Raw genomic sequence first — 17,698 nt, 5'->3', positions numbered from 1 at the left:
CGATCTGGCCCCAACCCTGGAACACAGCAGGAGCCTCTCTGGCTCCAGATTGTTGGACTGACCTTTTCCTTCTGTCTAGAAAACCACCTTTCCCCACCACCTGGATGCCTGGATCCTGCTTGTGGCCTGCAGTGAGAGTCTGCTCAGAGGAAGGCTCGGTTTGGGAGACCCTTTCTAACTGTACTGTCTAAAGCCCCACTCTGTCTGTGTGCCTGCCACAGATGCATCACCTTCTAAATCTTTGTTCCTGTTGTTTCCATTGAAACCGTTCTCAACCCAGAGCAGAATCAGAATAAATGTAATCCGTCTCGTCCCACTAGAATGTAAGAGTATTGAGGGCAAGGACTCCACTGTTAGATTCTTAGCATTTATGATGGTGCCTGGAATTAATATATACTCCATAAACATCTGATGAGTTAATGACTTAATGAATAAATACTTACTGAGCTAGTAAATAATTCCTTAACCTCATCTTCCCATTTGATTTGTAGCAGAGGCCCATGGAGGACTGAGCTGAACGCTCTCAGCCCACCTCTCCTTCAGTCATGGCTGTGTAGGCAGTTTATATGCTGTGGACATCGGTTCACTTACAGGCAAGGACAATGTCCTCTGCTTTTTGGCTCTAGGCTTTTTTGGAAGTAGCCTGGGAAGCTGCCTTCACCGCCTGTAACAGGGTCAGTGGATGATGCTGCTGGGTCCTCGTGTGCCTCCTCCAGTGTTCCTGCCCTCTTCAGCAGGATGACCCGGTGACAAGGGACTGTGCTGACCATACTTCATGATCTTCCCTCCTTCCTGCTCAGTCTATCTTCTTTAGATCCCTGCTTCTCTTCTCTTCTCCTCTACCTCATTGCTCTCCCTCCTTCTCCCGACAGGGTCTTTTGTAGCCCAGCTTGGCCTCCAATAACCAGTGTGGCCTAGGATTTCTAATCCTTCTGTTTCCACCTCTTGGGTGCTGCGATGAAAGGCATGGGCTCGAGCACTTGGCTTTATGTGGCACTGAGACTCAAATCTAGAGTTTTTTTTATGTGCTATGCAAGCATTCTACCTTCTGAGCTACGACATGTCTTAGGCTCTCACCTCTTAGACATCTGTCTCCAAGTCCATTGAGGGAACCCAAGCCAAGACATTATGCTTTTCAGCACCAGTATCGGTAACCCGTAGGAGAATATTGGTGGCATCCTTCCTAAGACTTTCAGGAAGACACCAGCAATAGTTTGGCCAGCTTACATAGATAATCAGTTGTACTCACTCAGCGTGGTTTAACACCTTACCTAACAGAATTATGATTTGAATAAGATATTAAAAATATCTAGGAAATATCTACAAAGCCAAATTGAATTTAAGAATTAAAAACCAGGAGAAGAATGATAAAATCCAAGGCTAACGGTTTTCGAAACAGAAAACCAGAAGTACAGAATGAAGAGAAATGACCCGCTCTTAAGGGAGGAATTTCTCTCCAGTAGGCAGACTTGGTCATCCAGCTCCAATTTCTGAAGACACCTCCAACCCAGGAGACTCCCGATTCTTTGCACACCACTCTGCCAAAAAGGAACAAAGAACCAGCCCTGATGTGGACTGTCAAACAGCCCCATGTGCCAACATGCTTACATGGAGAAAGTTTAGAAGAAAGGCCTACCATGAGAGATGTGAGTGTTTAGTACTCTTCTGTGAAGGAAAAACCGAGATATCCAGTGTGTGTCTTGTGCCAATTGCAATGGTAAATCTTCCCACCTGGTTTCAGTGTTCTAGTAGAATAACACTGTGTGTAGAATGAAGTCACATGCACCATTGTCCCTTGAGAGTCTGTCGGGGCCAGGGCCAGCATGCCACTTCTAGGAACACCATTTAAACAGTGAAAGGGGTCATTTTATTTCTTTATCAAGTGTTGCTCCAATATGTTATTAAGTTTGGAGACCATGTTTCATATTTGATCAATTAGTTTACGTAAGACCTAGTAACGCCCATAGATACTGAAAAATCCAATGATTGCTCCTCCATACTCAGGAACAACTGACTTCTGTCTTTGGGAATGTGCACTTTGTCGTCTTTCATTTATCTGAAATCTCTGGTTTCTCTGAGATGTGACAGAACTCAAGATGGAGAAGTTCGGAAATTTTTTTCAGCCATAGAGAAGAATGAAATTATCTTGTTTACTGGAAAATTATGCAAGTAGAGCTAATTATATTAAGCAAACCAAGTTAGTCCCAGAAAGACACAAATCACATGTTTTCTCTCATTTATGAATCCCTGATTTTATGTGAGCACATAAAATCATGTATGTGGGGGCTGGATAGATACGCGTGCTGCTCTTCCAGAGGACCCAGGTCCAATTCCCAGTATCCACATGGCAACTCATAAGTGTCTGTAAATCCAGTTCCAGGGAATCTGGCATCCTCACACAGACATACATGCAGGCAAGACACCAATGCACATCAAATAAAATTAAAAAAATCTTTAAAATATCATGTATGCACATATGACATGAAGCTAGAAATCAACATGCCTGGGGGAAGAAGGGGTGAGCAGGAAGGGTGGAGGGACGTGAAAAGAGAGGGACAAGGAACACGGGGAATTTGTTCAAAGTGCATTATAGACTCACAAGCCGAAGTCCTTATGTGACCCAGCGTGAAGACAAAGAAGTGGAGGATTTCACATGCAAATCGGCCATGGGAAGGCCAGGGCTCCATGAATGAAACAGAAGCATCCATTATCCTGATTCTCACACGGGCATCCCATGAAAATACAAGACGTTCCTGCAAAGCTAACGCTCAGAGTAACCAGAACTTCCCAGAGGGTCCAAGCCCACTGTTAATAAAAGCGCCCAGGGTTATAGTGTCTCCTAAGTGTTGAAGAGCCAATCCTAGCCGCAGGCTCGAGCCAACGATGGACACTTTCTGAGGGACACTGGACACATTTCCGCTTTGACCACACCTCTGTTTGTTCTCTGCCAGTGAGCACATGAGCGAGCATTCACCGGGATGCCAGGTGAGTGTGTGTGTGTGTGTGTGTCTGTGTGTGTGTGTGTGTGTGTGTGTGTGTGTCTGTGGTGGTTATCTCTGCCCCCAGGCATGCCATGCTGTGCAGCAAAAACCCAAAGACAGATGTTTCCTACTCTACTGAACAGCACGTACCGCAGAAAGTTCCATGAGCGATGTAAATAAGCAGATTTTGAAACAGTGTTCAGTTTGCTAATGTTTGTCTAGCAGAATGGTGCTTCCTTATTAGAACCAGAACTCGAGGGGCCAACCAGCAGAATGGAGGTTCAAGTTGAGAAGTGTCTCTAGTTTCTCCCAGATTGCAAAAGAGAAAGGTCAACTAATAGCAAAAGCAGCTCATTCCAAGACCAGCCAGTTGTAGCCTCAGTGAGGAAGCAGAGCCACAGGGAAGCCCGTGAGTGTCCTCAGTAGCTGATCTTCAGGGTTCCCTGCGCTGATATGGAGACTGACTGAGGTACGTGGCTCTCTTGACAAAACTCACATTGATTTTTCTCCTCTTGAAATGGCTCAGCGAATAAAGGTGTTTGTTGCTAAACCTGAGGACATGAATTCAAACCCCAAGACTCCCATAGAGGAAGGAGAGAAACGACTCGACAAAAGCTGTCATCTGATCTCCATCCTGGACACTGTGGTGTTCTTGCTAAATGAATAAATAAATAAACGTCTTAAAATTTTTACAAACAAATCAACACAAAAGCCTTTGAAACTACAATTTTCTCCCAACTCCTCATTTGATTTCCTTTCCCTAAAGAATCTGTGCTTACAAAAGCTTTGTGTAAACCAAAAACAATATATTGATGATTCTTAACCTATATTGACCGCCTGTCTTATACGTCATTTATTGTCTAATATTTGCACACACCTCTAAGATGGGCCTTGTAATTTGTGAACCACTGCATAAGACATTGAGATCAGTGAGAGAACAGATTTGAAAGCATCAGTATTTTCTTCAGCCGCTACACAGCATCTTTGTGAGAGTGTCAGAGAAATCCATCACCCTATAATGCTGTGAGGGATAGCCTCTGTTTCTGCTGGTGACATCTGTCTTAGTTACTTTTCTATTGCTATAATAAGATGCCACAACCAAGGTAACTTATAAAAAAACATTTAATTTGGAGCCCACAGTTTCAGAGGGTTAGGATCTATGACTATCATGGTTGGGAGCAGGCATGAGGCAGGCAGGCATGGTGCTTGACCAGTAGCTGAAAGCCCACATATTTTAAGACAAGAGCCACGGGATACAGAGACAGAGAAAGAGAGGCACACAGAGAAACAGACTGACACTGGAAATTACATAGGCTTTTAAAATGTCGAAGGTTGGATCCAATGTCTCACCTCCTCAGCAAGGTCTTTCCCAAACAGTTCTACTAAATGGATGAAGTATTCAAACATATGAACCAATGGGGGCCATTTTTATTTTAGCCACTACAACTTCTTACCCCAGTGAAATCTTGTTTACATCAAGCAGCAGTCAGAGGGAAAGAAGCAGGGAGGAGGTGCTGAATGACTAAACTGAGGTAGGAAGAGTTAGAATTCGGAGAACTCTGATATCTCTATATTTGCATACTGATTTCAATACCTACTTTGGTCTCCTTCTGCAACCTTTGGCTGCAGGTTCTCCTAGTAGGGCTTAGGTTCTTTAGCCTCCTGCCCCCACCCTACGGTGATCTCCTTGATCGTTTGTGTCCTAGGGACAACTTGATCATTAAACATCTGTAGCGTACACAACTTCCACCAGCTCCTGCCCAGATAAAGGGCGCCATTTCACCACAGTTTCCTCCTGGCTGGCATTCTTAAAGAACCAGTTGCAATAATTAAATAATTCTACCACTGCTGAAGGCATCAGGGTTTAGGAACCAAAGGACAAGTAAGAATTGACTATCATTCCTGGAGAGTTATCATAGTAACTGACAGTGCAAATGGTTTCTGTGTCCTTGTAACATTTAAGATCAGTTCCGAAGAGGCTAACCTGGTCTACATAGCCAGTTCCATCATAGACAAAGCTATATCGAGAAATGCTGTCTTAAGCAAACAAACAAAAATCAGTCTCAAGTATGTATTAGTCAAACTTTTCATTGTTTTGGCAAAAAACTGGGAAGAAAAAATACAAAGGGGGAAAGATTTGTCAGCTCACGGTTTCAGGGCTCACAGTTTCAGAAGACTTGTCTTCGCTCCTGGTTTCAGGGCTCACGGTTTCAGAAGACTTGTCTTGGCTCCTGGTTTCAGGGCTCACGGTTTTAGGGCTCATGGTTTCAGGGCTCACGGTTTCAGAAGACTTGTCTTAGCTCACGGTTTCAGAGGATTGAGCTCCGCATGACAGAAGGGCATGCAGAGCAGAGCACTCACATAAGGGAGACAGTAGACAGGACAAGAGACAGAGAGCATGTCCGCGGTGGTTGTCTTCTTTCTGCTTTTGTTCTATCAGGTCAGGAGCTTACTGGATGCTGGCCCCACATTGAAAGTGGTTCTTCCCTCTCGAGTTGCTGGTCCACATGCCAATCATTCCTGGAAACACCTTCCCAGGACACGCTCAGAAGAGTTCTCATCTAACTTCCCAGGCATCTCTCAAGGCAATCAAGCTGACAATTAAAGTCAATGGCCGCAAGCGCCGGATTTGAAACTGGAGAGCCGTGTCTCCTGGACCCATGGATGTCTCTGTACATGAGGTTCTATTTGCTGTGCCAGTCACCAACTAAAACAACCCTTTGCTCATGTGACAGGGAGCTAAAGCTCAGGTCGTGGGAATCACTCAGTTCCCTGGCAGCCCTTAGTGTACAGTGTGGGTAGTGTGAGGCACCTCAAGACTAAGTGGAGAAAAGGATTCTCAACTGTTTTCTGCACATTGACTCCATTGTGCTGTGGCTGAATTTTCTCCAAAGAACTACAAGTATGTTTGGTGGACTGTGATAGAATTGTATAGGAAGAACACACACACACTTTCTCCCTGTCTCTCCCTCCTTCCTTTCACTTTCCCTCTCCGCCTTCACCTCTCTCTCTCTCTCTCTCTCTCTCTCTCTCTCTCTCTCTCTCTCTCTCTCTCTCTCGTGTATGTGTGTATGTGAGAGAAACAGACAAAGACATACAGAGACAGGGAGAGGGACTATGGGAGAGCCAATATTGATAGATCTCTCATAGGGGAACTGGGAATCAACAAGGTTTTTCTAAGGTCTGGGGAGGTATCTTAGTCTTGTTGCGTTAGCATGAGGACCTAAGTTCGAACCACAGAAGCTGTGTAAAAAAGCCAGGCACTGATGCACTTGTAACCCCAGCACTGGGGACAGGGAGAGGGCAGATCTTCAGGGCCTGCTGGTCTACCGCACTAGACTAATCTGCCAGCCTCATTTTTGAGTAAGAGAATCTGTGTCATAAAACCAGGTGGATGCTGGGCGATGGTGGCGCACGCCTTTAATCCCAGCACTCGGGAGGCAGAGGCAGGCGGATCTCTGTGAGTTCGAGACCAGCCTGGTCTACAGAGCTAGTTCCAGGACAGGCTCCAAAGCCACAGAGAAACCCTGTCTCGAAAAACCAAAAAAAAAAAAAAAACCAGGTGGTTAGCTCATGAGGAATGACAGCTGAAGTTGACCTTTGCCCTCCTCACACATGAATGCAAATACACACTCACGTGAATATTCATGCAAACAAGAATACATAGACACACACACAGTGAGTTTTCCTAGTACATATTGTTTGAGTATCCCTCTTACTGCAGTTGTTGGAGTCGGAGGTGAGAGTAGCCTTCATCAGGCAGATGCCACATGTCCCTGTTCCTCTCCTATTTATTTAGTCCTTTAGTTGACAAACCATATGCATAGATCCTCCTGTTTTGCCGTTTACCCTCATTCTGTGAAGCAGAAGAGGTGGGTGTGATTAGATCTGTTTGAAAATGACAAGACTGAAGGCCTGAGTCTTCACATGCACAGCTAATGTGCTACCAGCTGAAGAACCGGTCACTTGAGTTCACTTCGGTGAGATTTCTGCTGAACGGGAGGTCATCTGGTCTGTTAATTGCAGGTTTCGAGGGTCCTTTTGCTTGTTTTTGTGTCTTGGGGGATGAGGTTTTGGCCCATGGAGTAAGAGCAGAGCATCAGCTGATGACAAAAACACAGAGAAACAGTGAGCACTTTCCAGGATGTTAAGGGGCAAACGTGAGAGCCCCCACCCCAGACAGTACCGGTTGTCGTTTCTAACTCCATTTGGCCCTTAAGCTGCAACGTATTTTTAAAAAATGATGTCATCGCCTTGTGACAGTAAAGCTGACCAGGTCTGCAGCAATACAGTTGGATGATTCCGGATGTTGTTTCAGTGGCTCATTTCCCGTCTTTGTAGCCGCAAAGTGACCGAAACAAAAGCATCCTTATTGGTTTTGGGTACCCGGTTGCAATTTTCCTGGATGCCCCGGACTTCCTGGCAGCAATCTAATTGGTTTAGAAATGTGAGTAAAATAGGTGGTTTGGTTTAGACATGTCCCCAAATTGCAAGATATTTTCCCTCTAACCCTGACAGCTGGCATGGACAGATCTGAAAATATCCTTCCATAAGGCTTGTTTGCAAGAAGCCCCACTAGAAAAATGCTGCTTGGACAGCTGTTTAAGACACGAGCAGCCAAAGTGAACTCACTTGGCTCCTTCATTTTATATTTTTCTTTTTTGTATGTGTGTGTGTATGTGTGTGTGTGGTGTATTCATACGTGTGCATATGTGGGGTGTGGAGGCAAAAGTCAGAGGTCCACAAAGGTGTCTCCTACGATTGTCCACATTATTCTTGAGTTGGGGTCTTTCGCACTCAACCAGGGCCTTGTTATTTCTGTTAGACTGGCTGGCTAGTGAGCTCCAGGGATCTTCCTTATGTCCTCCCCTCCCCACTGCTTATTCTGCCCCAGCTCTGGGCTTAAAGGGCCACACCACAGTTGGTTTTTATGTGGTTGCTGGTGGAAGGGGGTCTGGACTCCAGTCCTCATATGGAGCACTTTACCTACCAAGCTGTCTCTTCAGTCCTTCGTTTTGTGTATTTGTGTGTGTGTTTTGAACTAATGGATTTCATGAAATAGTGTATCTGACTTGATCTGTTGTTTATGAGTTCATACTTTCAAATCTAAATGTTTGTTATGAAAGTATAGAAATGACCGATTTTGCTTTCCTGAGATATAGGATGAATTTTACTAGATTATCTTTAATCCTCACTTTTCTTCCAGATTCGATACTCTTCTCATCCATGCTTGAGTCCTAGAACTCTTTAAAACTTTAACTTCATCCATAGTTAAAAAAATATAATGCCATTGAAGTGCAATTTCTATACCGTTTAATTTACCTGTGCAAATAAACACGTCAGTGGCTCTTAGGATATTGTCAGAGTTTTTTTTATCCATAACTTGAATATATCTAAAACACAAACCCTCTGATTTGCTGTATGATCTAGACACAGTAAGAATATAGAGAGAACAGATGAGAAAGATGAACAGAAAAACCCTATCCCTTCTCCAGGAAGTAAATAATGATCATTGTGGGGAAAGTTGCCAGTTTCACCTCGAAGGACTTCTTAGATATCTGACTGTTCTCTCAACATTTAGAAAAATACTTGGGCTGTATTAGCATGTCAAGGATTGAACTGGGCTTCCCAGGGAGCTCTTGCTAGAGCTGAAAATTTGGGGGGTGTTACATATTCTCATAACCAAAGCATTGACTTGTTTCCTGTGCCTTTTCAGATGGGTCCACGCCTCTGTTCTGGAACTCTTCCCACACTCACCGACTCACCTGACTTTCCTCCCCCTTGCTAATAAAACAGAGTTCACATTTTCCATAGTTGTTTGCTGTTCTTTGGGATTACACATTAATCCTTCCTGAATAATCACCTTGAAGCAACTTAGTCCTCTTAATTGTGCTCAGGCATCTAAGGAATTTCAGAGTTGATGGTACAGTTGGCATTGCATTATACCAACAGCACACACCATTAACACACTTAAGCTTAATGCATCAGAAATGCCATAGTTCAAATGAAATGATATCACCAAGCATATCTTAGTCCTAGTACAAGACTGTGATTTTTATAATGAGTAAAAAGAGTCATTCCCCTTGGGCTAGGGCATGGTGAAGTTGGATGCAGAGATGACATCATCCTAGCTTTGCTGGGTATTTGACCCGTGTGTAATGCACTGTTACATACTTAATGATGGACTCAGCTTGTGTCTTTTGCCATGATGGGGAAAAGATAAAAGGGTTAATTGAATAAAATTATTAAAATGATAAAAATCACTTTGAAACCTTTAAAACGATAGCTTATGGAATTGGAATGAAGGACAGGATAACCCACCTCACCTCAGAATAGGTAGAGACATGATCTGAGGTTGTCCACTTTTCCCATGAGTTTCAACAACACCATGTGGACCACAGTTGTGAAGCTTCCATGGCAGAGGAGGAGGCAGAAGGTCCACACAGATTGCTATGCTAGGCCAGCATAGCAATGCAAGGATTCCAGGAGGGTCTTACAGGTACACAAGGCACAATTAAAATGTTGAGCCTCCATGGGCTGTAGACACACACAGTCTCACTGGTTCCCAGATCATTTATAGCCTGAGGAAGAGTCTGGGGCATAGAAAGACGCTGGAAGGTGAAAGAGAACCTTGGGTCTAATCTTGGCTCTCTGGTAACTAGCTCTATGACTTTGAAAATGAAATGGGACCATTGGAAAAGCTCTAAAGCATTCATGGACTTGCAACTTTTGAAAATAAATGTGGAATGCTCTTCCCAGAGATGGGAGGGTCTTCCAGAAAAACTGGCCCTGGGAAACAGAGGTCAGGATCTCCATTCTCTGAGTGAATTTCAGAGTTTCCCAGGCAAATTCCTCACATCTTAGGGATTCCGTTCCCTCACTCTTAGATCTTGGCAGCTACCATCTAGTCTTCTTTGAGTTAATGAGATGCTATTTGAGTCTCACTAGATGGTTGCTTGGCACTGTAGTTGGCTTGGGCTGCGATCACCCAAGTGCCCTAGACATGGTGGTTAAACAGTTCCTTTGTCTCACTGTTCTAGAGACTGGGGCTCAGATGACAGTTCTGGATCAGGGTGCTGGGAGATGCTGCTTCCTGGTTTGTAGGAGCTGCCTTCTCTCTGTCCTTCCATGACCTTTCTTTGCTATGTGCATGTGGAGAGAGAGTCTTACTTGTATTTCCCCCTTCTCTTCTCTTCTCTTCTCTTCTCTTCTCTTCTCTTCTCTTCTCTTCTCTTCTCTTCTCTTCTCTTCTCTTCTCTTCTCTTCCCTTCCCTTCCCTTCCCTTCCCTTCCCTTCCCTTCCCTTCCCTTCCCTCCCCTCCCCTCCCCTCCCCTCCCCTCCCCTCCTCTCCCCCCTCTCTCTTTTGAGACAGGATCTCTCTGTCTCTGTAGTCCTGGCTATTCTGGAACTCCTCATGTAGACCAAGTTGATTTCAAACTCACAGAGATCCACCTGCCTCTGACTTCTAAATGCTGGGATTAAAGGTGTACATCACCTTTTTATTTCTTTTTTAGTTAAGAAAGTGTAAAAACCAAACCAAACCAAACAAAACAAAACCAAACAAAACACTTTCAGTCTAGGGATCGAAGCCAGGCCCCTTGTGCATGCTAGGCAAGGGCTCTTCCACTGAGCTACACCCTCAACCTACTTTCCTCTTCATATAAGGGCATAAATCCCACCATGGGGCTGCATCCTGTTGACTTAAACTAAAACTAATTACTTTTTCCAGGTCCTGCCTCAAGATTGCATTATGTTTCGAGTTAGAATCTTAACATATGAATTGTTTTTTTGGGGGGGAGTGGGGAGGGGAACAACCAGATTTTAAATCCTAACAAATACAAAATGGTAAAAAGTAAGGATTAATATTGTCTGTAAAACATTCTAATGATCTCTAGGTTTTTTCTTAACCTTCTAAACAAGGTTATTGGTAACCCCTCTGTTCCCTGCTACTCTTTCATACTTCAAAGTCTGTGAGAACGTCCCCCTCTTCTCCACTGCTGTGGAGATGCCTTCGTGAACCAGCAGCAACTTTTACTGTTCACTTAAACCATGTGTCCTTCCATTGAGTGGGTACCCGCTCAATCATCATTCTATTGCCATGACGAACTCCATGACCAACTTAAGAGAGAAAATAGCTTGTTTCAGTTTATAGGTCTTAGTCCATCCTTGAGGGATGTCAGGACAAGAACTCAAGCAGGAACTGAAAGCAGAAGCCAAGGAGGAATGGTACTTGCTGATTGGCTTACAGACCTGTGCTTAACTCACTTTTTCTATACAGTTCAGGACCATCTGCCTAGGGAATGAAGCTGTTCATCATAAACTTAGCTCTTCTTCATCAACTAACAACAAAGACAGTTCCCTACAGACATGCCCACAGGCCAGTCTGATCCGGGGTACTCCCTCCATTGGGACGTCCTTCTCAGGTAACTGTTAGGAATATTTCCTAACGCGAGCTCTTTGCTGACACAAAATTCCCAATCAAGCCAAATCAAAACAAGCCAAATTAAGAAATATCCAGGTTTAATGGGAGTTCTGCGCTCTCGGTGTCCCCGAGGGGCCACGAACGCAACCACGGGGAGGAAGAAAAAGGGACCACGTGTTCCTCTTTGGGCTCATTTAAATATCCTGAGGAGTGGTCCTGACCCCCACCCCCAGGGAGGGATCAGGACCTGGCCTGCTGCGATTTGGAGTCCAGACCAGTCCTGGGTGCTGGGATAGATGCGAGGGGCAGGGGCCTACGCTCCCAACTTGACAGTAACTGGGCCAGGTTGACAGTTGAAAGTAATTAGGGAAGGGTCCTCCGAATACACTAATCTCTCTCCATTGTTTTGGCTGAAATAGGAACTCATGTTTGGACAGTTATCACCCTGTGCATGAATCTTTGCAATTGCATCTAAACTAGCTTCCTGCCTTCCAGACGTGTGTTTCTTCTGTCCCTGCGTCATCCATAGAATATTAGCATTTCCCATTAGTGTTCTGGATGCAGAATCTAGGAAGCACTGTGTCTAATCCACTCTTTTATAGACTTCAGTCAATGGGATCTTTCTAAGCAACTAGAATCATGCTTGTAATAGTTAACGGCTCTTCGTGCTCTAAGGCACAACCACAATTACCTAACCCGGGATGTCGAGTTCATCGTACTCGTTTTAGTTGATATCAGGTGCACCAAGCTGTGATGGGAAAATATCCCCCAATTGCTTGACCTACTCTTTCAACATGCGACCATCTTAGCTTCGAGAAGAGCGCTTATGGAATTCTCCCGCATTGGAGCGGAAGTCATCAACACACAGAGAACAGAAAAAGAAAAGGATAGGAAGGAAAAGAACCCTCATGTTCCCCCTACCACACACACACACTGTGTTACTGGCAGTAAAGAGGAGGGAGAGAGAAAGGGGAAGTTTGTTAGCAAGGGAAGGAGGAGCAGCTGTCAGTTGTAGAGAATGTAGGGCTGCGCTCTGCCAGTGACACCGAGGTCAAGAGGGAGGAAGCTAACGCCACATCCTTCCCAGGACATAGCCCTCGAGATATGCGTTGTCTAGGAAATCTTCTCAAGTTTACTCATGAAGGACAGAAGTGGCATCAGCCACAGGGCCAGTCGAGGCATTACAAGGACACCAGGCAGAGAAAACATCCAGGAGAGGCCAAGGTGAGGTGAGGAGTCAGCTGTGGAGACCTTCTGGTCTTAATCAAGCGCCAGGGACCGGACCATACATTCCATCAACAGCTGACTAACAAGGACTCCGGAGCCACCCTGTGGGATCTGCGAGCATGTGTCTCCCCTTGACTGCAGACACATCCATCACAACCCTTCCTCCCACACACCTGGACCTCTCCAAGAAGCAGCAGGGGAAGGGAAGCTTCCTTAGAGGCCCAGTTATTTTTCCAAGGGAGACTTGGCAGTCCTTAGATGGTCTCTCTAAATGATTAGACTGCGTTATGCTTTGAACAGACTTGAACATTAACTTGATGTGCTTTTCCTATTAATAAGCAGTTGGGGACTTAGGAAAAAGACCAAAATAAAGAAATAACAAGTTTCCCCACATCTCAGTTGGAGCGTGTGAGACATTTTGCAAGCCTGCTATGTTTGTGAAACTCAGAAAAGAGCCACGACCATATGAGCCGGTGCCTAACACTCTCGGTTCCTTTTCCCATCCTACCCCCTTCCGTTTCTGTTAATGCTTGGGAAACCTGGTGAGGAATGGAAGGCGAAGTGCGGACATTAAAAAATCTGGCAACTGATTAAACAACGCTCCGATGACGTAATATTTGACGAGAGTGGCTTTGAACTGGGTAAAGTGCAGCTTGTTGTAAGGCCGCATTATCAACCTAAAGATGGATCTTGCAGGTGGGTTTTCCTATGTGGGACAAGAGGTTAGAACAGGATTTGCAGCTCAGGGTCAACCAATGGAAAGTGAAGATGCTGACGTGGACAGACTCTCCTCTGACGAAGAGTAAAAAGATCATACGTGGTTGGTGGCGACCAATGGCCAGTGTAGGGGACAATGAGGACTACTGAGAACTCAAGAACAATGGCAATGGGTTTTTGATCCTACTGCACGTACTGGCTTTGTGGGAGCTTAGGCAGTTTGGATGCTCACCTTACTAGACCTGGATGGAGGTGGGTGGTCCTTGGACTTCCCACAGGGCAGGGAACCCTGATTGCTCTTTGGGCTGACAAGGGAGGGGGGACTTGACCAGGGAAGGGGGAGATAAATGGGAGGTGGTGGCGGGGAGGAGGCAGAAATCTTTAATAAATAATTAATAAATAAATAAAAAAAGAAAGAAAGAAAGGAAAAAAAAAGAAAATGCAGGAAGAAGATGGTTGGTAAAATGGCCGGCTGGGGAAAAGCCAGGTAGTGTTGGTGATAGCAAAAGAAGAGAGAGAGTTTCAAAAGAGAGGGGGTTGGGGGTGTAGTCCTAGGTTTTGTGATGGGGAAGCTCAGCCAATCACATTTGGCTAGGGTGTGGCCGCCTGGGGCCAGGGAAGAAAGACCTGAGAATCCAGGTGCGCTCCCTCTTCTCTCTTCGCTGTGTGTGGTGTTTGTTGGACCCCTGTCGTGTGAGTTTCCCCGTTTTCCAATTATTAAACTAGATCTGTTGTATTGAGCTTGTCTGGTTAATTCTAGCTTACCGGTCGACTACGCCCATCAGTTTTGTATTCAGAATTGAAGAGAATAGAAGGTATGGTGTCTCATGCCTCTAATTATAGCACTGGAGAGGTGGAGGCAAGAGGATCAAGAGTTCAAGATCACCCTCAGCTGCATAGTGAGTTTGAGGCCAGCCTGAGCCACATGATTTCCTGGCTCTTAAAGAAAAGAAAATGCAAAAAGTATATAACAGTCTGGGTTAGTTAATTAGCTAATTTTTATAAAAAAAAATAAATACTCACCCTATATCCTATATGATATCAAGCTCTGTGGAAACAAAAAAGTGAAAAACTTAAATTAGCCAAGTAGTTGAGAAGGAAGCCCCCAGGAAAGCCCATGTGGCTTTGTCAGCAGCAGCAGCAGTTAGGTTGCGGTGGTTGAGGAGGGGTGGAAGGAGTGTTCTTTGAAGCAATACTGTGAAAATAAGAATTCATAGTGGGTCGAGAAGATGCTCTTGAGAGATCACCGTGAGGGTTAACGTAAGTGGAGCCGAATGAGCCCAGGGATTAACTGCTCTCTCAGTGAGCACATATGGACTGGCTCCTTGAGCAGTTTTACTAGCCCAGCTCTTAGGAAATCAGGCACACAGCATACTGAGAACACATACAGGAAAATTCAGCTAAACACTGGGTGATGGCCGGAAGGGACCTACTCTTCCTAGAGACCTGGTCTTCAAGTGGACACAAGCTGAATCCCAGGGAAGGGGTGGGGACTGCTGCCTACACAGGTATGTTTGGGTGGAAGCTCCACCTCACCCCCTCCTCTTTCTCTCCAAACCATGCTCCCTTTTACTTCTCCCCCAAGCTGCTCAAGATCACGCTTATAGGGTATTTAAAACCTGTCCCATAGACCTGCCATGTGGTTCTCTCCCTCCCTGCCCCCTGCCAAGATCATCCAGGAGTTGCTTTGTTTATCGAACCTGGACTTTTCAATTCGGCCTGATCTAATTTATTGCATTGGTGGAGAAACCCAATATCGGGGCACAGAAACCTTTCTATGTGGTGTGGATGTACAGGCTGAAGGAAGCTCAGTTTGTGGCCTGCAGGGAAGGAGAGGCTCTGAGGTAGGCTATAAGGGATAAGTTACAAGAGGTGGATAGAGGATGGGTTTAAACTTGTGAGCTCTTGCTGATGAAAAAACTTTGATTCTCGGTGATGCTGAGTTCACATCTCTTCTTTCCTATAAATTGCTGTAGCTTATTTTAGTGAAACAACTTGTGAAGTTTCCTCAAGTTCTGTTATTTTTTTTCTTTCCCTTCCCTTTTAACACACACTTTCAGATTTAATTTGGAGACTTGAGACATCCTCATTTCTGCATGCATTAAGGTATCCTTAGAAAAGCTTTCTGCCAAAGAAATTAAAGATTGAGAATGAACTCAGGACCTCTGACTTGGACTTAACTTAGGAAGCAATGCCTACTTTTGATAAGTAGAAAAGAGATTGTCCACAGCGCAGGTCTTTTTGGCTTCTCCTGAAAAGTGATCTTTTTATTAGTGTAATGATTAAGAGGTTCTTAAGAAGAGAAGGGAGAGTTGATGATGCTGTGTGAAGGGTATTCATGGCAGTGAGACACTGCAAGTCCCCTGGCAGGTGGGAGACAGACAGACAGACAGATACACCATGCGGAGAGAGCTTGAGTATAGAGTTATTGGGAAAGGAGATTATGGAGTGAAGAGAGAGAGAGAGTGAGAGAGAGAGAGAGAGAGAGAGAGAGAGAGAGAGAGAGGGGAGAGAAGGTGCTAGATCATCTTGTCTCAGCAGGAAAGGGGGAGCTTGTTTCTTAAAGGGACAGGGTACCTGGTGACAGGAAAGGTCCGCAGAGTGGTAACAGTGTTTTCCTGCTGTAATGTACAAGAGTGCAGCTGTGTCTGGACGTCACCATCCTGGTCGCATCCTTGGCTTGAAAACATGACCAGAAAACAATGGAACTGATGTCCTGAGAATACGGTTCTCTCAGACAGTTTTGCTGTGGCTCTCTTTATGATCCCTTCCTGGTCTCCTCTGTTCTGGACTATTCTTGTTCTGTTAGAGTGAAGTTGTATAGTATTTATGTATGTGTAAGAGCACCTGCATGCATAGTTTTATGTTTAGTTAAGCATATGATATTATAAGGACAAACCAAGTCTGTCAATGGCTGGTGTATATTTATTAGCTTACATTGTAACACTGCTAGAAGCACCTTGAAATGTCTTCTTGCCGTTTTGTGGAACGTGACCAAATCTACTGTGTAACCTATGGGAATATTAATTCAGATGGAATTCCCAGATGTATTACAGTTTCTTCCTTTAAAGTTGAAGAGTTTGTTGTTGTTGTTTACCAATTTTTTCCTTACGAATCTTTATGATTAAGTTTTGCAATCTAATGTAATCATGAAACTTACAGAAATGAACAGAGCTGGGAACTATGTTAAGCAAGTTAACCCAAACTCAGAAGGATAAATATTGCATGTTCTGTCTTAAATGCGTGTATATTTGTCTGTGTGTGTGTGTGTGTGTGTATGTGTGTGTGTGTTCGAGTCTAGGCCGTGTAACCAGAAATGGACGAGCAAGAGGGAATAAGGGAGTTGAAGAAGGCAGAGGGTAATAAAACACTCGTGACAGCAAAGCAGCATAAATGGGGCAGGAAATACAGAAGAAAAGGGGGACAGGGGAGGAACAAGAAACAAAATGACATCTGAAAAGTCACAGTGAAGCCGAATCTATAAACTAATTAAAAAACATTTTTTAAAAAAAATTCGCTTTCTGATCAAAACCAAATCATAGTTGAACACACAAATGATAGCCTGGTAACCATTGTAAAGGGCATAGACATGGGATGGGAGATGAGGGATGGATACAAATCCTGGGAATGTAGATTCTGGGCCAGCAGGAGATGAATTCATTCTGTCTGGCAGGGTGGCTGCGAGAAAGTTTGTGTAGAAATCAGGGAGTCATGAAATATCTGTGATTTGGAGAATCTCAAGTTCTAATATGACCAAAGGTACAGCTCCCGTGGATGGCACACACATAGGAGAAGGGACATTTGAAGTCAGCTAATGCTTCCATCGGGAACTCACCATGAACACTCAGTGCTAGCCAGCTCAATTCTTTTCTCATTACCCAGAGCCACACAGGCTGAGGCTGAGGGAATGAAAGGGACTTGGTTTGCAAATGTCCTTTTGGTTTTCTCTGTAGATTTCAGCCGTATTTAGAGCCGGGGACACCAAGACACCCAGAGCAAAACCATTCAGGACAAGAAGGAAAAAAAAAAGAGTGGAGATTTTCCTCATCCCTCCTTTGTTCTTGAAACTGAGAGACGTGGAATCTAATTCCAGTTCTGGCTCTAACAGTTTCGGGAAAATCATTAACCTGCCTGTGGCTCAGGTGCTTCAGTTGTAAAATGAGAGGGCTAGCCTGGATCCGTGGCTCTCCAATGTTAGTATGCATCCGAATCCCTTGTGGGGGGTAGTGGCAGCCCCTAATGTTCTGGCTTGGTTGGTCCAGGTGGGCCTGAGAATTTGCATGTCTAAGCCTGTGCATTGTCTGAGGATCACATCAGTGAACTAGTGACCCGGAGATGCCTTTTCCTGTGC

At 44.7% G+C, this 17,698-nt stretch overlaps 1 protein-coding gene across 1 annotated transcript in view; it reads left to right on the top strand.

Annotated features, from left to right (window-relative positions):
- Nucleotides 1–7,408: 7,408 nt before the first annotated feature.
- Nucleotides 7,409–17,698, top strand: part of Cnksr3 (CNKSR family member 3) — a 125,026-nt gene continuing 114,736 nt past the window's right edge. The window contains exon 1 of the mRNA XM_075950070.1: nucleotides 7,409–7,428. The gene's annotated coding sequence lies outside the window, so the exon portion shown is untranslated. The remainder of the gene's footprint in view (nucleotides 7,429–17,698) is intronic.

The sequence above is a fragment of the Microtus pennsylvanicus genome, chromosome 1 (assembly GCF_037038515.1).
Source record: "Microtus pennsylvanicus isolate mMicPen1 chromosome 1, mMicPen1.hap1, whole genome shotgun sequence".
Taxonomy (NCBI): domain Eukaryota; kingdom Metazoa; phylum Chordata; class Mammalia; order Rodentia; family Cricetidae; genus Microtus; species Microtus pennsylvanicus.
This window is presented reverse-complemented; position numbering and strand designations above follow the sequence as displayed.